General features: G+C 42.9%; 1 protein-coding gene across 3 annotated transcripts in view; it reads left to right on the top strand.

Moving 5' to 3' along the window:
• ZNF280B (zinc finger protein 280B) overlaps nucleotides 1–21943 on the top strand; it is a 121047-nt gene that overhangs the window by 74668 nt on the left and 24436 nt on the right. Inside the window, exon 5 of one of the 3 annotated variants that reach the window (XR_006793021.2) lies at nucleotides 13380–14412. The exons of 1 other annotated variant lie outside the window; for it this stretch is intronic. The gene's annotated coding sequence lies outside the window, so the exon portion shown is untranslated. Of the gene's footprint in view, nucleotides 1–2706; nucleotides 14413–21943 lie in introns of those variants that run through there. One more of the 3 variants, XR_010407466.1, reaches the window with a different exon arrangement.

The following is a 21943-nucleotide window of genomic DNA, read 5'->3' as shown; positions in this document are numbered from 1 at the left end:
TGCCTAACTATCTTTGGAAGTTTGTGTGTGTTTGTGTGTATTCCCCATCAGTATGAAACTAAATTTGTTTTTTTTTTTTTCTTGTTAATCTGTCCCATGTCAATCTGATTCTTGGTCCAGCTAGAAGGATCTTTAATGGTAGAGAAAATACTTCCTCCCCGACAGTTGGTGTATGGGCAGGACATGTCAACTGCTGGACATATTTCACCCTGTATGCTACAGCTGAAATCCTGGGACAGCTGACATAGAGCCAGTGGAATGTAAGTCTTCTTACCATGTCAGCCTCCCGGAATCTCTGTCTGTGGAATCTGATGGAGAGGGAGTGGTGAGAAGACTTTTCTCTTTTTCTTAATTTAGATTTCCAGGAGGAAATATTGTGGAATTAGTTCCTTGGGCTTAGTGACAGTTTGGTTGAATTTGCTAGATAACTCTTTGGTTATTGATCCATCTCCTCCCAGAGTTGGTCTTTGTTTTCCTTTGCCTGTGTCTGTATGTCATGTGTCCTGAAAAGGCATTACCATAGGACAGAAGGGAGACTTAGGCCTTAAAAGCCTTCATTTGGGGCTGGTCCCACAGACTGTTGAGTTCCATGTTCTCATCAGACCGGCGTCTGTTTAGACACACTCTGCTGTGGCTCACAGCCTGTTGCTAAGCGACTCCTTGGAAGCCAAAGCCGCAAAAGTGGTGGCAGAGGTCAAGCACTTACAAGCTGTTTGAGTGCTTGCCATATTAAGAAGTCCCTAGTGTTGGTATCAGTTGGTCCAGGAACAGGTTAGGTCGGCACTAGGTCATCTGTCAACCTCAAGAAAACTTCCGTGCAACAAGGAACACTGTAAAGCACCGCACAGTCCCCAACCACAGGGCACATCCCTCCTAAGTATTGGAGCGGCTCCAAGACCAAGGCTGAGCCAGAAGAAAAACAGGAGGGCGATTTTTCTTTTTCTTGTTCTCTGTCCTCAAGGGGCTAGTTTGTGACCAGTAGAACATCCTCTCTGGTGTCCATCGTCCAGAGGGTGCTCTTACTGGGGTGCACTGGGTGGTCAGTTAAACCGACTGGGGACCGCTCCCTTGCCCCGTCTCTGTCTGTCTGTCTGTCTCTATATCTCTGCCATGCCAGCTCTCAGGAGGGTTTGCCATAAGACCTTGCAGCCCATAGGAACCTTATCAACCTCAATATTCATCGCTTCTGTATTGCTTGCCTGGTGTCACAGTTTAGTGGGTCTGTGACTGGAGGCATATGAAGATTTTTTTGGAGACTGGAGATAGCATTATCACTACATTATCTTTACTGTGCAATGAAGACCTTTGCTTTCTTAGATTACCTTGGGAATAAACTTTTAGCTCCTGGGGGCTGCATGCCCTCTCTGGATTCCTCTTTTGTCTTTGGTTAAGACATTAAAAGTCTTACTGGTTTGAGTCGCTATTAATAGATCCTACTTGTCAATGTGATGCTGGCAGGCTGAATCCAAGGATCCAGAGTGTGTCCCATAGGACCAGCCAAGAGGGTCTTTGCCTTTGAGAAGGGTGGAAATCAAACATGAGGCAGCAGGATATGGAAGGAGAGTTTATTGAAGATACAGAGAGAGCAGACAACAGACAGAGTGACTGTCTGGGAGACTCAGAAAGGAAAGGAGGAAGACTTGTCTTTTTGGGGTCTGGGTTTTTTTATGGAAGTTGGTGGTCTTGCGCATATGTCCTCTCATCCAGGAACTGGTTAGATCAAGGACAAGAACCCAGGTGTTATTCCTTAGAGCCAGGGGTCTTGGCATGGAGAGGCCTAGCACCTAGGTGGTCTGGAATGAGCATAGGATAGCTTCCTCTTATTTTTTCTCAGCTGGTCCTTCCACAGATGTTACCTATTCTAGAAAAATAATTAACCCCTTGTCCCTGACAAAGAGGACATATGGTATTTGCATTACAAGACATGTGAACAGTGGAGTCCAGGTGCAGGGCCTAGCAGTAATAGAAGCCTGATTAGAAGCAAAGGAAATAACCAACTTTATCTCTCATGATGTCCCTTTGATTTCCCTGTCTCAAATGGCCAGATAATGGATCTTTAATTTGGCTACATTTAAAAGCAAAATTTTCTTTACAGAGATCTCTCAATTGTCTTACTAGTAAAATGCTAAACTTAGGGGACTTCCTTGACGAGAAAAAAAAAAAAAGAAGAAGAAAGAAAGAAAAGAAGAAAGGAAGGAAGAAAGAAAGAAAGAAAGAAAGAAAGAAAGAAAGAAAGAAAGAAAGAAAGAAAGAAAGAAAAATAAAAGAAAGTAAGGAAGGAAAAGAAGGAAGGAAGGAAGGAAGGAAGGAAGGAAGGAAGGAAGGAAGGAAGGAAGAAAGAAAGGAAGGAAGAAAAAAAGAAAGGAAGAAAGAAAGAAAGACCAGAAATTAGACTTAAGACTGGAGTAAATGTTCACATCCAGTGTAAATTCCTTCTTAAGATCCAGCTTCTTCTGCCTGTTTTAATTCCCTTTCCCTACAAGATTTATAGGGAGTGTGTATCATATGACCTCACTGATATGAGGAATTCTTAATCTCAGGAAACAAACTGAGGGTTGCTGGAGTGGGGGGTGGGGTGGGAGGGATGGGGTGAATGGGTGATAGACACTGGGGAGGGTATGTGCTCTGGTAAGCACTGTGAATTGTGCAAGACTGTTGAATCTCAGATCTGTACCTCTGAAACAAATAATACAATATATGTTAAAGGAGAAGAAGAAGAAGAAAGAAGAAGAAGAAGAAGAAGAAGGAGAAGGAGAAGGAGAAGGAGAAGGAGAAGGAGAAGGAGAAGGAGAAGGAGAAGGAGAAGGAGAAGGAGAAGAAGAAGATGGCAGGAGGGGAAGAATGAAGGGGGGGAATCGGAGGAGGAGATAAACCATGAGAGACGATGGACTCTGAAAAACAAACTGGGGGTTCTAGAGGGGAGGGGGGTGGGGGGATTGGTTAGCCTGGTGATGGATATTAAAGAAGGCACGTTCTGCATGGAGCACTGGGTGTTATGCACAAACAATGAATCATGGAACACTACATCAAAAACTGATGATGTAATGTATGGTGATTAACATAACAATTAAAAAAGATTTATAGGGAGCACTCAGTTCTAATCTCTATATTCCAAGTATACAAATTGCTCATGTAAATGCTAAAAGCCAGGAAATAAATTTAACAAAACTTTCAGAGACTGGGAATAAGACTCTTTGCTCCTACCTTTCAGGGCTCTGTAGTCAGGCTCTGCCAGCCTCGGACAACGCTATGCCAAGTCCTTTGATGGTGTATCTTAGGCCCCTTACCACAAAAGACTCCCCCACCCCCGTAAACAGCTGATCTTTTTAATTATAAAGTCTTTTTATATCTACTTTCAAAAGATCCTCCAAATTTAGAGAGTAATTAAAAAGGTTATTTGACTATTCACAGCTACCCCTTCACAGAGAAAACAGAGGACCCAAACTTCTCCCAGGCCCTCCTCCAAATGATCTGTGAAAGGCCAATATTTAGGGGCTAATACAAGCCAAGGTTAAATTGTGTACTCAGAAAATAGGCTTTTGTTAATGTACTTTATGCAGACATTTCAAAAGCATAAATCTTGTTTTTAAAATTTTTAATTGAATTCCCCCAGTTAATTAACATATAATGTATTGTTGGTTCAGAGGTATAGGCCTGTGATTCATCAGTCTTATATAATACCCAGTCTCATTATATCACATGCCCTTCTTAATGTCCATCACCCAGTTACCCACTCCCCCCACCTCCCTCCCCTCCAGTAACCCTCAGTTTGTTTCCTATGATTAAGAATCTCTTATGGTTTGTGTCCCTTTCTGGTTTTGTCTTGTTATATTTTTTCCTTTCTTCCCCTATGATCCTCTGTTTTGTTTCTTAAATTCCTCATATCAGTATGATCATACGATAATTGTCTTTCTCTGATTGATTTATTTTGCTTAGCGTGATACCCTCTAGTTCCATCCACATCATTGCAAATGGCAAGATTCCATTTTTTTGATGGCTGTGTAAAATTCCATATACCATTAACATATCTCACATGTTCCCTATCCATTCATCTGTTTTAGGACATCTGGGCTCGTCCCATAGTTTGGCTATTGTGGACGTTGCTCCTCTAAACATTGGGGTGAAGGTACCCCTTCAGATCACTACATTTGTATCTTGGGGGTAAATACCCAGTAGTGCAATTGCTGGGTTGTAAGGTAGCTCTATTTTCAACTTTTTGAGGACCCTTCATACTGTTTTCCAGAGTGACTGCACCAGCTTGCATTCCCACCAACAGTGTAGGAGGGTTCCCTTTTCTCTGCATCCACCCCAACATCTGTTGTTTACTGATTTGTTAATTTTAGCCATTCTGACTGGTGTAAGGTGGTATCTCATTGAGGTTTTGATTTGTATTTCCCTGATGCTGCGTGATGTTGAACATTTTTTCATGTGTCTGTTGGCCATTTGGATGTCTTCTTTGGAGAAATGTCTGTTCATGTCTTCTGCCCATTTCTTGATTGGATTATTTGTTCTTTAAGTGCTGAGTTTCATAAGTTCTTTATAGATCTTCGGTACTAACCCTTTACGTGATATGTCATTTGCAAATATCTTCTCCCATTCTTTCAGTGTCTTTTGGTTTTGTCAACTATTTCCTTTTCTGTGCAAAAGATTTTTATCTTGATGAAGTCCCAATAGTTCATTTTTGCCTTTGCTTGCCTTGCCTTTGAAGACATGTCTAGCAAGAAGTTGCTGCAGCCGAGGTCTAAGAGGTTGCTGCCTGTGTTGTCCTCTAGGATTTTGATGGACTCCTGTCTCACATTTAGGTCTTTCAATCATTTTGGTTCTATTTTTGTGTATGGTGTAAGGAAATGGTGTCTTTTTTTCCATTGGATATTCTTTCCTGCTTTGTCAAAGATTAGTTGACCATAGAGTTGAGGGTCCACTTCTGGGTATTCTATTCTGTTCCATTGATCTATGTGTTTTTGTGCCAGTACCATACTGTCTTGATGATTACAGCTTTCTAATAGAGCTTAAAGCCCAGAATTGTGATGTCACCAGTTTTGATTTTCTTTTTCAACATTCCTTTGGCTATTCAGGGTCTTTTCTGGTTCCATACAAATTTTAGAATTATTTGTTCCAGCTCTGTGACAAATTTGATGGTATTTTGATAAGGATTGCCTTGAATGTGTGGATTGCTCTAGGTAGCATAGATATTTTAACAATATTTGTTCTTCCAATCCATGAGCATGGAACGTTTTTCCATTTCTTTGTGTCTTCCTCAATGTCTTTTATGAGTGTTCTGTAGTTTTCTGAGTACAGATCTTTTGCCTCTTTGGTTAGGTTTATTCCTAGGTATCTTATACTTTGGGGTACAATTGTAAATGGGATCAACTCCTTAATTTCTCTTCTGTCTCATTGTTAATGTATAAGAATGCAACTGATTTCTGTGCATTGATTTTCTATCCTGCCACTTTGCTGAATTCCTATATGAGTTCTAGCAGTCTTTTGGGTTATCTAGATAGAGTATCATGTCATCTGCAAAGAGTGAGAGTTTGACTTTTTCTTTGCTGATTCAGATGCCTTTTTTTCTTTTTGTTGTGTGATTGCTGAGGCTAGGACTTCTAGTACTGTGTTGAACAGCAGTGGTGGTAGTGGACATCTCCACTGTGTTCCTTACCTTAGGGGAAAAGCTCTCAGTTTTTCCCCATTGAGAACGATATTTGCTGTGGGCTTTTCATATGTGGCTTTTATGATATTGAGGTATGTTCCCTGTATCTCTACACTGTGAAGGGTTTTAATCTCTTATATGGTGGTGTACTTTGTCAAATGCTTTTTCAGCATCAATTGAGAGGATTATATGGCTCTTTTCCTTTCTTTTATTTATGTATTGTATCACATTGATTAATTTACAGATCATGAACCAAACTTGAAGCCCAGGAATACATTCTACGTGGTCGTGGTGAATAATCTTTTTAATGTACTGTTGGATCCTATTGGCTAGTATTTTGTTGAGAATTTTTGCATCCATGTTCATCAGAGATATTGGTCTGTAATTCTCCTTTTTGGTGGTCTTTGTCTGGTTTTGAGATCAAGTAATGTTGGCCTCATAGAAAAAGTTTGGAAGTTTTCCTTACATTTCTATTTGAAATAGTTTCAGAAGAATAGGTATCAGTTCTTTAAATGTTTGGTTGAATTCCCCAGGGAAGCCATCCGGCACTGGGCTCTTGTTTTTGGGGAGATTTTTGATTACTGCTTCAATTTCCTTCCTGGTTATGGGTCTGTTCAGGTTTTCTATTTCTTCCTGTTTCAATTTTGGTCATTTATACGGCTCTAGGAATGCATCTATTTCTTCCTGATTGCCTAATTTCTTGGCATATAATTCCTCATAATATGTTCTTATAATTGTTTGTATGTCTTCGGTGTTGGTTGTGATCTCTCCTCTTTCATTCATGATTTTGTTGATTTGGGTCATTTCTCTTTTCTTTTTGATAAGTCTGGCCAGGGGTTTATCAATGTTATTTATTCTTTCAAAGAACCAGCCCCTAGGTTCCTTGATCTGTTCTACTATTCTTTTGGTTTCTATTTCATTGATTTCTGCTCTGATCTTTATTATTTCTCTTCTCCTGCTGGGTTTAGGCTTTCTTTGCTGTTCTTTCTCCAGCTCCTTTAGGTGTAGGGTTAAGTTGTGTGTATGAGACCTTTCTTGTTTCTTGGGAAAGGCTTGCATAGCTATATACTTTCCTCTTAGGACTGCCTTTGCTGCATCCCAAAGATTTTGAAGAGTTGTGTTTTCATTTTCATTTGTTTCCATGAATTTTTTTAATTCTTCTTTAATTTCCTGGTTGACCCATTCATTCTTAGTAGGATGCTCTTTAACCTCCATGTATTTGAGTTCTTTTCAACTTTCCTCTTGTGATTGAGTTCTAGTTTCAAAGCATTGTGGTCCAAAAATATGCAGGGAATGATCCCAATCTTTTGGTACCAGTTGAGACCTGATTTGTGACCTAGGATGTGATCTATTCTGGAGAATGTTCCATGGGCACTAGAGAAGAATGTGTATTCTGTTGCTTTGGGATGGAATGTTCTGAATATATCTATGAAGTCCATTTGGTCCAGTGTGTCACTTAAAGCCTTTATTTCCTTGTTGATCTTTTGCTTAGATGATCTGTCCATTTTAGTGAGGGGAGTGTTGAATACTATTATTGTATTGTTGTCAATGCATTTCTTTGATTTTGTTATTAATTGGCTTATATTATTGGATGCTCACATGTTAGGGGCATAAATATTTACAATTGTTAGATCTTGTTGGGTAGACCCTTCAAGTATGATGTAGTGTCCTTCTGCATCTCTTATTATAGTCCTTGGTTTAAAATCTAATTTGTCTGATATAAGGATTGCCACCCCTGCTTTCTTTTGATGTCCATTAGCATGGTAAATTGTTTTCCACCCCCTCACTTTAAATCTGGACGTGTCTTTTGGTCTAAAATGAGTCTCTTGCAGGCAGCATATCGATGGGTCTTGTTTTTTTATCTAATCTGATACCCTGTGTCTTTTGATTGGGGCATTTACCCCACTTACATTCAGGGTAACTATTGAAAGATATGAACTTAGTGCTATTGTATTGCCTGTAAGGTGACTGTTACTGTATATTCTCTGTGTTCCTTTCTGGTCTATGTTACTTTTAGGTTCTTTTTGCTTAGAGGACTCCCTTCAATATTTCTTGTAGGGTTGGTTTGGTGCTGCAAATTCTTTTAGTTTTTGTTTGTCCTGGAAGCTTTTTATCTCCCTTCTATTTTCAGTGACAGCCTAGCTGGATATAGTATTCTTGGTGGCATGTTTTTCCTGTTTAGTGCTCTGAATATATCATACCAGTCCTTTCTGGCCTGCCAGGTCTCTGTGGATAAGTCTGCTACCACTCTAATCTTTCTACCATTGTAGGTTACAGACCTTTTGTCCCGAGCTGCTTTCAGGATTTTCTCTTTGTCTGTGAGACTTGTAAGTTTTACTATTAGATGTTGGGATGTTGACCTATTTCTGTTGATTTAGATGGGAGGTTCTCAGGACCTCCCGGAGTTTCATGCCTGTTTCCTTCCCCAAATTAGGGAAGTTCTCTGCTATAATTTGCTCCAGTATACCTTCTGCCGCTCTCTCTCTTTCTTCTTCTTGTGGGATCCCAATTATTCTAATGTTGTTTCGTCTTATGGTGTCACTTATCTCTTGAATTCTCCCCTCATGATCCAGTAGTTGTTTATCTCTTGTTTTCTCAGCTTCTTTATTCTGCATCATTTGGTCTTCTTTGTCACTAATTCTCTCTTCTGCCTCATTTATCCTAGCAGTTAGAGCCTCCATTTTTTTATTGCACCTCATTAATAGCCTTTTTGATTTCAACTTGGTTAGATTTTAGTTCTTTTATTTCTCCAGAAAGGAATTCTTTAGTGTCTTCTATGCATTTTTTTCAAGCCCAGCTAATATCTTTATAATCGTCATTCTGAACTCTAGTTCCAACATCTTACTAATGTCTGTATTGATTAGGTCCCTGGCAGTCAGTACTGCCTCTTGTTCTCTTTTTTGAGGTGAGTTTTTCTCTCTTATCGTTCTGTCCAGAGAAGAATAGATGAATGAGAGAACAAAATACTAAAATGACAACAACTACCTTAGAGCAATATACAGTAAAAAATCAGATGAGACCCAAATGGGGGTGGGGGGGAAGAGAGAGAGAATATAATCAGACAGGCGAGCAGAATAGAGCAATACACTGGATTCTGTGTGTATTTTCATCTGCTTTTTAGAAAACTAGATCCCAAAATTGTAAAGAAAGAAAACCTTATATATGTACAAACATTAAATACAAGGAAAGGATAGTATGTAGCTGTAAAAATGGAAATTAAAAGTGAAGAAAAAAGAGGGGCACCTGGGTGGCTCAGTCATTAAGCATCTGCCTTTGGCTTAGGTCATGATCCCAGGGTTCTGCGATCGAGCCCCACATTGGACTCCCTGCTCTGTGGGAAGCCTGCTTCTCCCTCTCCCACACCCCCTGCTTGTGTTCCCTCTCTCACTGCCTCTTTCTCTGTCAAAGAATAAATAAAATCCTTAAAAAAAAGTGAAGAAAAAAGAGAATAAAAAAAGAAAAACCAACAACAACAAAAAAAGGAAAGAATAAACAGACAGGTGAACAGAACAGAGCAATGCACTATCTCCTGAGTGTATTTTGGTCAGTTTGCTAGAAGAAACTGCATCTCAAAATTGTAAAGAAAGGAAAACATATATATACAAAAATTAAATTAAGTAAATTGAAAGGATAGAATGTAACTGTAAAGATGAAAATTTAAAAAATACTTTAACAAAACAAAAAACAAAAACAAAAAGAGAAAGGAAGAAGAAAAAGAAAAAAAAAAAGGAAAAATGACAACAAAAAAGAGAATATGATCAGACAGGTAAGTAAAACAGAGCCATACAGTAGATTTTGTTTGTATTTTGGTCTGTTAGAAGAAACTGCACCCCAAAATTGTAAAGAAAACAAAACTTGCGTGTGTGTGTGTGTATATATATATATGATTAAATATATTGAAGGGATAGAGTGTAACTGTAAAAATGAAAACTAAAAAATATTTAAAAAAGGAGTTGATAAAATAAGAAATTGGTTGAAAAGGGAACGAAAAAAATAAAGAATCATGGGGAAAAAGTTGTGATTTCTATGTGCTGTATTCCCCTAGCACTGGAGTTTTGCAGTTCTGTCTTGGCTGGATGTTCTTGCTGACCTTTTGGGGGAGGGGCCTGTTTCATCGATTCTCAAGGATATTTGCCCTGGGTGGAATTGTACTGCCCTTGCCAGGGGCCAAGCTAAATAATCTGCTTCAGTTTGTTCTATGTGGTTTTGTTCCCTGGAGGCATTCCTTGCAGCTTTAGAGGATGAGAATGAAAATGGCGGCCTCCCAATCTCTGGCCCCAGATTTGAAAGCTCGGGGCCCCACTCTTCAGTGAGCCTTCAGAGAAAAGTAGTCAATCACTCCTGTCTCCCTGGTCTCCGGGTGCACTCCGTGCTCACCTGGCCTGTGATAGAGCATTTCTATCTCAGGCATGCAACCCAGTTTTGAGTCTTCAAACCCTTCAGATTCCTGTAACACATTCTTGTACTGCTCGTCCTGGGGGAGGAAGGGGGGGTCTCATTGGTTCTGTTGCTTGTTAGGCCTGTGCTTGGAGAGCAGTCACCCAACTGTGCCATGGTTTGTGGTTTTTGTTAACCCTGAGCTGAGAGCCCATTCCTGGGCTCACTCTTTTCATCCAGCTTCCCTGTTCCGATCCCTGGGAACTCTGCGGCACTGAGGTACCCCTGGTCTTCCTGTGACCCTGGGGATCCTGGGACCACATTGTCCCAGGGAGGGTTCCACCCCCGCTTAGCAGCCTGAGCGATGTCCCTCACAGGGGCAGACTTCCAAAAGTTCTGATTTTGTGCTCCGCTGTTCTATTACTTGCTGGTAGCCGGCTAACAGAGGCTCCCTCCCACCACACTCTATCTTCCCATATATCGCCTCGGATTCATTTCTCCACACTTCCTACCTTGCTGAAAGTGGTCACTTTTATATTCATAGTGTTGAAGCTATTCTTTTCTTAGATCTCTGGTTGAGTTTGCAGGTGTTAAGAATGATTTGATAGCTATCTAGCTGAATTCCTGGGACCACAAGGAGATATCACCCCATACCTGTCAGAATGGCTAATATCAAAAATACAAGAATCAATAATTGTTGCTGAGGATTGAAAAAGGACCCATCATACACCATTGTTGAGAATACAAACTGGTGCAGCCACTGTGGAAAACAGTATGGAGGTTCCTCAAAAAATTAAAAATAAAATTATGAGGGGCACCTGGCTGGCTCATCAGTGCAGCATGAGACTCTTGACCTTGGGGTTGTGAGTTCAAGGCACAGGTTGGGTGTAGAGATTACTTAAAAATAAAATCTCAAGAAATAAAATAAAATTATGATATCATCCAGTAATTCCACTACTGGCTATTTACCCAAAGAATATGAAAACACTAAATCACAAAGATGTATTCACCCCTATGTTTACCACAGCATTACTTACGATAACCAAATTATGGAAGCAACCCAAGTGTCTATTGAGAGATGAATGGATAAAGGATAAGTGGTATATATATAAAATGGAATATTACTCAACCATAAAAGAATGAAATCTTGTCATTTGCAACAACATGGATGGATCCAAAGGTATATTGCTAAGTGAAATAAGCCAGTCAGAGAAAGACAGATACCATATGATTTCATTCATATGTGGATATTAAGAAACAAAACAAATGAGCAAAGAAAAAAGGGAGCAAACAAAAAACCAGACTTTTAAATATAGAGAACAAACTGGTGGTTACCAGAGGGGAGGTGGATAGGGGGATGAACGAAATAGGTGAAGGGGATTAAGAGTACACTTATCATGATGAGCACTGAGGGATATATAGAATTGTTGAATCACTATATTGTACACCTGTAACTAATATATCACTGTATGTTAACTATTGTGGAATTCAAACTAAAAAAATAATAACATGGGACTGAGTAAACTAAGGAAGATAATGATAATTTTATGACTTTTTGTTTAAATCATTGCAGACTCAAAAAACCTTTGTTTTTCCAGATTTAAGAAAGTTTTATCTGAAGCTAACTGATTTACAGCAATTTGACAAATAAACCTTTGTGAATACATATAAACATTTATCTTTTCTCCTTACCGGATCCCTCCAAACTTCAGAAACTCTCAGTAAATATGCTTATATTTTTTATGGCAATGTATTTCTTATTTCAAAAAAGAACATGTTCTCCTTGTAACAGGACACAGTTTGCTGGAATGTCACATTTGAGAGAGACACACATAGACTCAGATATGACCAGATAGCTTTAAGAAATAAGGCTGACCTTATGAAGCCAACAAAGCCCTTGGAAATATCAGCCTCATACCTTGTTTACAGGGATCCCAGCAGACTCACCAGAGAGTAAAGAAGGTCACTCCTGGCAGGTGCAGGAACCTCAAGATATTTTGAGAACCTCAAGAAGGGAGGAATTCACCCAAATATATGGGTATCAAAGAGGAAGTCTGATGGCAAGTATTTGGCCTTAAGAGGCTATGAAACATTTAATCTAGATATTCCTTATAAAAGTTCTAGCAAAGCAGGTTTTAAGGAACATATATGGTCAACTACTATTCTTGTTGGAGTTATGTAAATCATCAGCCTGTTTTTTTTTTTTTAATTAGACTTATTTTACAAACACTTGGGTATTAATTTGGCTATCTTTGGTAAAAATAAGGGCAATTATAAAGAAAAATATGCTTCAATAACACACCTTTGTAAATATTATATTTTAATATTGATCATTATAAACTGGACTAGATCCTGCATTCTCCTAGTGTCCCCCAGTGCCTGGCTACAACACTTCAAGATAACATTTTTTAATTGTTCTCTCCCTTTCTGACAATTGGAATCATTTGATACACCAAACGTCCCCTTTTTCCTGAAGCCCTGCAAAATGAATAGAAATGACTTGATGTAAACTTCAGAGAAATCCCCACAAAAGTTCATGTATAGACAATTTTCCTGCTTGTTGCTCTGTGGGCCCCTCAAAAAGATCACTAGACCACTACTGGCTAGAGACAACTGAACTGAAACTAGGGAAATCCATCACATTGCCACCGCATGCCCTATGCCATCTGAAGATGCCTCCAGCCCAACATCAAGAAATCTCACTGGCAGCACTCCGGACTTAGACACTGGGTTTAGGATTAGCTCCAACCATTCACCTACACTTTTCCTTGGTTTCCATAAGAAATGCCGCTTCTCAATTACCATAGGGCTTAATTGTGAGAGCCCACCTGCATCACTGCCTCCTGAAATAAGCTTAACCGAACGACCTATTGTCAGATTAAGAGACAGGTTCCCCAAGAGGGAACGATCTACTGTGGTGAATGGGTTAGTGAATCATATAAAAAATATAAGAATACTTATGGAGAGTTTCTGAGTTTGGAGGGAATCCAGTAGGGAAAAAAGATAAAAGTTTTAATTTGTTTACAAATGTGTATTGCTCTAAGTCAGTTAGTTTCATATAAACAATTTTCTTAAATCTGGAAAAACAAAATATTTTTAAGTCTGCAATGTTTTAAACAAAAAGTCATAAAAATGGTCATCATCTTCCTTAGTTTATTAGTCGCATGTCATTAATTCTTCTGCTAGAAGCCAGTGTTCCCACAAGCTCCGGGAATTCTTACCTAGCTCAGTTCTATGATCTTAAAGTCATCAGAATCTGCACTCAGAACTCTTTCTGCTCATGGCCTCTGATGGCTCAGAATCCCTTGCTGTGCCTCTCACTGAAGACTGTCTCTTACTGTCTCCACTGCTCAAGGCCCTACCGGAGTGAAGCGGGGTGTCAGCAGCATCCCCAGTGCACGGAGCAAAAGGACAAAGGACCCAGTGCACCTGCGCCCATGGACTCTCAGTGTGGGACCTGAGAAAGTTGGTCTCTCCCTGTCTGTCTGTGTATCTCTGTCCCTGACTCTCATCCCCACCTCCTTCCTCTGTCAGCTGAGCCTATGTCCACACTCCTGGTGGGGAAGGGCACAGGCTCACTCTACCCATGACTTTGGTCTGTAGCTCAGGTGTGCTGTGTAATTACTAGGTCTTATAAGTAGAAAACCTTTATTTTCCAAAGTTTCCTGTGTTGTTCCTGAAAGGTGTCTTGCAGTCATAATAACAACCACAAGGGTGGGTCTAACATTGCTTATGGAGCGGCTGAGACCTGCACAAAACATGAACGTTCCTGAAGGGAGAATGCTGGTTCCTGCCATCTGTGACCATTGACTTCATTGTTCAATTGCAGTGTGTGGCCCAGAAACATCACATTACTGACCACTCACCCCATGGGACACAGATCAATCAACTGGAGTATAGGGCTCATGCGTGGTTTTCTTTGTCTCTGGACTTACAGGCTCCCCTCCTTTTCAAAGTCCCTGGGGTCAGCACCTTTCTGCCCCACCCCTTCAGTGAGGTGGGTCCAAACCTCTGTAGAGCAGCAGATGGGATAATGTCACACTGTGCACTCCATCATGGACCCCAGACTTCCTAGATGACTTTATAGGCATGCAGTAATGTGCTATCCCTTTGCTGTAGCGTTTACCGACCTGTGGCAACACAGCAGTGTGCTGTGACTGCCTTCACAGTGTCCTGTACAAGAGTGACACCACCATAAATATAATCACTATGATTCACACATTCACCCTCCTCCTCCTCCCTCCACCTCCTGTCAGTCACTAACCTCATTACCACCTCTCAATTCTGGCCTCTTCCAAAATGTAATACAATTGCAATTTTATGGAATGCAGCCTTTTAGAGCTTCTTCTTTCCTAATATGCATTAAAAATTTATTTATATTACTGTGACTTCAGAGGTCCTTACTATTAAATTCGGACTAATATCCTAGTGTACAGATGCACAACATATTGGAGGACACCTGTGGCAAGGCAATCTTTGGGGATTATGTAAAAAGCTGTTATAAACATCCATGTGCAGAATTTTGATTGCTGTTGGGTTTGGTGATTCAAAATAAAGCTGCTATAAGCACTCACAAGCAGGATTTTCTCTGGAGAGAAATGTTTTTATTTATCTGTTATAATTTGTAGTCTGAAATCTTTTCATGTATTCCCTACAAATATCAGAAAATAAATAAAACCAGTCCTCTGGTTAAAGTTAAGCAAATAATAATGTAAAACGCAAAGAGAACTGATGAATCCATCAAGCACAAGGTTTGGTCCCTGGGAGATGGCACCAGACCTCCCCTGACCCAGCCCCTCTCTGCTGGTTGACCAGTTCCCATTCCCTCCTCCAGCCTCAAGCATCTCCCCGACCTCCTCACTAGAGCCTGATTTCTCCTTCTTTGAGAAGTTCAATGACATCAAAAGAGAATCCCTCAAGCTTTGACACCCACCTTGGGCTATTGGATTATTTGAGGTTGGACGAAAAACAATTTACTCTACTCCATTTATTTATGCCCTCTTTTTTATTTATACCTGAATTGTGCAGATATTAACCTATAAGTTTCTGACTATAAATTCCTTCTCGATATTTATGTTTTTTATTTTGTGGATTCATATGATCTATTACTGAAATATTTTCAATTACATTTTTACAAGTTATAGAAATTATCGGGTATTTATTCTCCTTATTAAGAGCCAGAAATTCAGGCGCCTGGGTGGCTCAGTTGGTTAAGTGACTGCCTTCAGCTCAGGTCATGATCCCAGGGTCCTGGGATCGAGTCACGCATTGGGCTCCCTGCTCTGTGGGGAGCCTGCTTCTCCCTTTCCCACTCCCCCTGCTTGTGTTCCCTCTCTCGCTGTGTCTCTCTCTGTCAAATAAATAAATAAAATCTTTTTAAAAAAAAAAGAGCCAGAAATTCATAAAATGTATCATTTCCCATTGCAGGAAGGTGCTGCAAATGTTTGTTACTATCTGAAAGAGCACATGTTAAAGGAATCAGTAGGATGTGACCAGTGCACTAACAAAAGTCAGGGATATTGACCAGAGGATAATTCTTGTTGAGTGGTTAGGGGACAATCTAAGTGAATCCTTAGGGAAGAAGCTTGCCAAAGACCATCAGTCCTCCCCAAGATATGTGGGTCTACACCACCTCTGAGCTCCCTGTGTGAGGAAGGAACTCAATGAGGATGCTTGGGAAGACACATGGACCTTTAACAGGACATCTGTTTTCTTGGGATGAAGCACCTTGTCTCTATGAGGGCGTTATTTCCATACATCTACTACACATGTGTCCCCTCTCTGCTTCTGGTCTTGGACAAAAGCATGTATGAGGAGAAGGTGAGGACAGGAATAAGGAACAGATTCTCAGGAAGGACTTAGAGGAATGTGGTCCAGCAAAGGGCTCTACATGGGCAGGTAATTTAAAGGGAACGGTTCCCTTGCAGAATCCAAAATAAAGGGTGGGATTTCCTCCCTCTCTTCTGAGAATGACAAGTGTAATAGAGTGGGGAGAAATAGATCAATTACCGTGATGTGCAGGAGCTCAAGGTTTTGGGGACGCCCTGGAGAGGAGAGAAGGTGAAGCAAAGGACAGGGGGAGGGAGGAGAATCTGAGTCAGAAAGAAAGGACCCCATCTGCCAGTTTTACCATGGATTCCCCATACAGAACCCCTGCCCCTCTACAGAGGAACTGTCTGAGGAAGCTAATAAATGTGGTGGAATGAATGGCTGAGGGTTTGATGAAGCTGAATGGGCACAGAGAACCTGTGGGAAGATTAGTCCAGTTTTAGCTCAGGCCACTCAGCTCAGAGAAGGTCTTGTGAGCTCAAGCACCTGTTGACTGTCCCCCACATCATGAGTTCCAGTTTGGGGGAGATCCACCTCCTCAATCCTCTCAGGATACCCCACAGACCTTCTTCTCATCAGAAGAGCCCTTCCCCCCAGGGTCCCTGACATTTGGTCACCTGGACAGGAGCCTTCCATGGTGCTGACCTTTCTGCTACTGCTCCTCCTGCCTCCAGAGTGGGAACAGGTGACAGTTCTGGAATCCCACATGGAGTGGGGCTGGGTGGGTGGCAACTCTTGCAGGTGGGCACAGGGACTCCTCTCTGAGCTGCACATGGGTAGCAGGCAGAGTTCTCACATGGATTGTATGTTGCAAATTAACATGGAACCATGTTTGAAACAGGACAACATAGCCTCCGGAGGGCCTTTATGGAACCTGGGGATACTGAGTCTTGCTCACTCTTCCCCCTTCATTCTTGAGAATAGAATCAATCATGCAAACATGATGCTGCCATTCCCTGTGTCCATTCCCCACCTACCTCTGGGTGGATGATGGTTCTGGTCACAGGGTGAAGGAGGACACAACCAGTGTTCCCTGCTGACTGAGGGAGGACATGCATCCATCCAGGTTCTCCATATGGTCAAAAGGGTCATAGTGCAGGAGAATCATACCTGGCTTGGGGGATCATTGCTCCTTGTCCCACTAGAGCCGGCTCCGGGCCCTGGAGGGGTGGGCATCAGTGTCCACACTCTTGTTAGGCACACAGCACACCCTTGTGGCCAAAGCATCACAACCTGTATTTACATTACACAGCTGGCACTAGAAGCAGGTAACCTGCTTCTGATATCTTCTCTTACACCTGCAGAGGGAAGACTGGGTGTTGGGACCAGGGATTCCCCAGATCTCCTTCCTTCTGTCCTGCTTCATCCACACCGGACCTGCCACTCCCAGTGCATGAACTTCAGAGCAAAGACACTCTGTGTCCTAACCTGATGGGGGATGTCCTTTCTGTGTGTTTTTAGACACATTGTCTAGGGAAGGGCTGCTGTAAGTGACTTTGAGGACAGGAGGGAAGGAGGAGCCCTGACTCCCAGGTGGTGCCCTGGATGGACTTGGCCCCATGATGGCAGCAGCAGGAGCACCAGAAGCAGAAGCCACAGGCCAAACTCCTCCTCCCCGCAGATGAGAAAGGGGTTCTGCTCCCAATAATCACAGGTCTGGGGTTCTGTGTGAGCCCTGAGAATGTTGTCACAGGAAGGGCTGTGACGAGCAGCCCCCTCCTCAGACCACAGCCCAGTGATGATCAGGAAGCCAGAGTCACCAGACATGGAGCCAGAGAATGGACCAGGATATCCAAAGGGTCCAACCATTATAATAGGTGAGGATTTGGGATTCCATTCATGGGAGCTGTTGGTACCAGGACACATATTGTACACCCCTGATGTGTCATGTCTCAGACAAGCCTCGATTCTGCATGCCTGTCTCAGTCTTGACCTGTCACGAACTCTTCACCCCATGGTAGCCTGACCCTGACACAAAGGAATGTCTGCTTAATTTGAGAAAATCATATAATATATTCACGTCAAGGACAGACATTGGAAGCTGAATTTAAGAGAATGGGAACAGGTTTTGTAGACAGAGGCCATAGAATGTGTTTCAGACTGCAGCTTATACCAGCAAACAAAGGAATCAGCTGACAGCCAAGATGTAGGGGTTTCACAGGAAACCCTATTGCCAAGGGGACACCAAGTTTTTGTCTCACTTCCCCACAGGCCTGGAGCACTGTGTGAGTATTGAGATTGCTATCATAGGACTGGCAATAATACTCAGCCTCGTCCTCAGCCTGAAGGCCGGTGATGGTCAGGGTGGCTGAGCTTTCTGACTTGGAACCAGAGAATCGATCAGGGACCCCAGAGTTTCTGCTATCATCATCATAGATGAGGAGAATGGGTGCCTTTCCTAGGAGCTGTTGGTACCAGTTCACATAATGGTATGTGAACTCTCCATCATAATCCGTGCTGGTGGGGATTCCAGTGCAGGAGATGGTGACCCTCTGGCCCAGAGCCCCAGACACGGAGGGCGGCTGAGTCAGCACAGACTGGGCCCAGGACCCTGCAAGGGGGAGAGACACAGACAGGGTGATGCTGGGTTCTAGAGACAAGAAGAGGAAGGAGGGCCCTTCATGTCCTCCCAGGGCCCCTTCCCCTGTCCCTGCATCCACTCACCTGTGCAGTGAGCGAGGAAGCTGAGGAGGAGAGGGGACCAGGCCATGGTGGAGGTCATCACCGATCCTGCCTTCTGTGGCCCCACAGCTGAGCAGAGCCTCCCCTAATCTCTCCCTTCCCCTCTTCATCCACTGCGAGAGGGAGGGCCTGTCCATGCAAATGAGAGCCCCAGCTCTTTAACACCTCATTGGTCCTGGGTCAGGTTCCTCTCCCTGAAGATGTCGGGGGATAGGCAGAGGAAGGACTCTGTGGGGCCAGGGGGTAAGGAGGTCACAGTTCTGAGGCCTGAGCAGAGGGCACAGAAGTGTCAGGTGGCAAGTCTCAGCTCTGATCACCCCTGACCCCACAGAAACTGGCTTTGATCACCCCCTGGTGTCAGATCCAGACATACCTTTGTGTGAAATGGTGACCAGAGCCCATCAGACACGACTCTTGCCTCCCCACTGCTCTGATCACTGTCCCGTGCATTAGAGCCACGTTAGATGTCCCCTTATGTGTCCTCACGTCATATCAGGGCAGTCTTTATGCTCTACTCAGACTCCTCAGGGTGAGTGTGTCCACAGCTCCTTGTCTGTTCTTGGGTCAGAACTGAGATGGTGTCTCTACAGAAACTCCTCTAGATCAGGATCCAGTGCAATGCAATGACAGACCCCAGGGACACATGGTCCCTTCTGTGCAGGATGCTGGGTCTTTCTTATAATGTGACTCCTCCCTTGTTTCTGGAGCTCTCCCTCCTGAAGGTTCCCACAGCACTGAGGAGACAGGGAATGATTCTCTCCAGGTTGTGTGTAGACGTCCTTGTGTGCATCACTATAGGGTTACACACTGAAATTATTTGTCACCTGTCACTGTTTCCACCTCTTAGGCTCTGATCTCCTAGCACACAGACACAAGTCAGCAGGATCCCTGCCACTTGAGGCTCTGTGTGGCACTGACCTCAGAGCACCAAACGCTGGAAGTTCTAGGAGGGAAGGAGTGACAACTGCAGATGCTCTGACAGGGACCCAGTGACAGAGCTTATGTATCAGTCATGCTTTAGCCTACAGTGTACTTGAAGTGGATGCATGTTATTGAAACAAAATTCAGCTCAGTAACACTGTTTTAAAGTCAATGGCAATGTCAAGTTGAAGTTGCAAGTACAATCACTTGTATACTTTTCCAGATCTTTTCTTATTGTAGACAGAGTATGGGTAGAAGTTGTGGTTAAAAGATGGAGGTAAAAACAATGGAAATGAATGCCTTCCATTTTTGGTGGATAGGTTTTTATAAACTTCTGTCTTCATCATTTGATATAATAATAATTATTATTATTATCTTATTCATGAATTTTGTATCATGGGTCTAGGCCTGCAGTTAGAAAAGCATGACATGTTGCCCAGTGGACTTCATGAGGGGCCCGTTCCTATGATCCTCAGAGCCCTTACACTGATGGAATTACCAAACACAGACAGACTTTCCAGGATGGAGCCAATTTTCAGTCACACTTTCAAGGGTGGGGGGGCACAACTCTGGTTCTTGTGCCTTGCGTCCAGCATGTTCAGGATAGAGCAAGTGCTCATTCAACCACCCGTAAGAAGAGGATGATTTTTTTTCATTATTACCCAAGGCCGACTGGATCCAGAAGATTCTGTCAAAGTCCCACACGTGAGAGGTGGAGAGGTGGAGATACGGGGGAGGTGGAGATAAGGGGTCACAGCCCTGTGGCCCTCAGGACAGAATTTTCAGCAGAGGCTCATCCTAGCAGGACCGGTCACAGTGGTGAGTGAAGGAGTGACAGTCCAGCCTTGAGAACACAGGGAGGTTTTGTTCTTCTTCTCCATGAGACTTGAGCTCTGTGGTATTAGAGCCATGTCCGGTATCCCCTTATGTGTCCTCCCATCACATAAGGACAGACTTTATGCTCTACTCAGACTCCTCAGGGTTAGTCTGTCCATGGCTCCCTTGTCTGTTTTTGAGTCAGGACTGAGATGGTGTCTTTACACAAACTCCTCTAGATCAGGATCCAGTCCAAGACAGTGACAGGACCCCAGGGACACATGGTCCCTTCTGTGCAGGATGCTGTGTCTTTCCTATGATGTGACTCCTCCCTTGTTTCTGGAGCTCTCCCTCCTGAAGGTTCCCACAGCACTGAGGAGACAGGGAATGATTCTCTCCAGACTGTGGGTAGAAGCCCTCCCATGCATTCCTAGAGGGTCACACACTGCACATCTTTGTCACCTGTCACTGTTTCCACCTGCTTGAAACAACAGTGCTCCACACACTGTGGGCAGCGATTCCCTCCTAGGCTCTGTCCTCCAAACACACAGACACAAGTCAGCAGGAGTCCAGCCACGTGAGGCTGCATATGCCAATGACCTCAGAGCACAAGGGGCAAATGTTGGAAGGTCCAGGAGGGAAGGAGTGACAGCTGCAGATGTTCTGACAGGGATCCAGTGACAGAGCTTATGTATCAGTCATGCCTTAGTCTACAGTGTACTTGAAATGGATGCATGTTATTGAAACAAAATTCAGCTCAGTAAGACTGTTTTAAAGTCAATGGCAATGTCAAGTTGAAGTTGCAAGTACAATCACTTGTATACTTTTTCAAATCTGTGCTTATTGTAGACAGAGTATGGGTAGAAGCTGTGGATAAAAAGATGGGTGGAAAAACAATGGAAAGAAATGCCTTCCATTTTTAGTTGGATAAGTTTTTATAAACTTCTGTCTGAATCATTTGATTTATTATTATTATTATTATTATTATTATTATTATTATTATTATTTCAAATTTTAAGTGTTTTGTATTGTGGGTCTGGACCTGAAGATAGAAAAGCATGACATGGTTCCCAGTGGATCCCACATGGGGCCTGTTCCTATGAACTTCAGTGCCGTCTCACTGATGGGATTATCAAACACAGAATTTTTTCATTACCCAAGGCCAACTGGATCCAGAAGATGCTGTCAAATGTCCCACATCTGAGTATTTGGGAGGTGGAGATAAGAGGGACTGTGTCCCTGAGGTCAGAACACTGTGGCCCTCAGGGCAGACTTTTCAGTAGAGGTCCAGCCTAGCAGGAGGGGTGACAGTGGTGAATGAAGGAGTGACAGCCCAGCCTTGAGAGCACAGGGAGGTTTTATTCCACATCCCTGTGAGTCTTGAGCTCCATGCAAGCATCCTGAGGCTGCTGTCCCAGAATTAATGTACTGATCAGCCTCAGGTGCTGCCTGGACCCTGGAGATGGTTGGGGTCTGAGCTGCCCTCGGGGACAGAGACTCCCCCTGGGATTCCTGAGCATCAGCATCTTCCCAGAGAAGCAGGTGCTCAGGGCACATCCTGGCTGCCCTGGTGACAGGACCCCAGTCACACTTGATGTCACCAGTCTTCCCTGCTGATGGGAATTCTGCCTCCTGAGGATTGTGACACTGAGGATGGCTGCATGAGCACAG

This window comes from Mirounga angustirostris, unplaced genomic scaffold (genome assembly GCF_029215605.1).
Source record: "Mirounga angustirostris isolate CCGP_5_RB_7025 unplaced genomic scaffold, mMirAng1.0.hap1 SCAF_14, whole genome shotgun sequence".
NCBI classification, from domain to species: domain Eukaryota; kingdom Metazoa; phylum Chordata; class Mammalia; order Carnivora; family Phocidae; genus Mirounga; species Mirounga angustirostris.
Note: the sequence above shows the minus strand (reverse complement) of the source record. Positions and strands in the feature narration are given on the sequence as shown.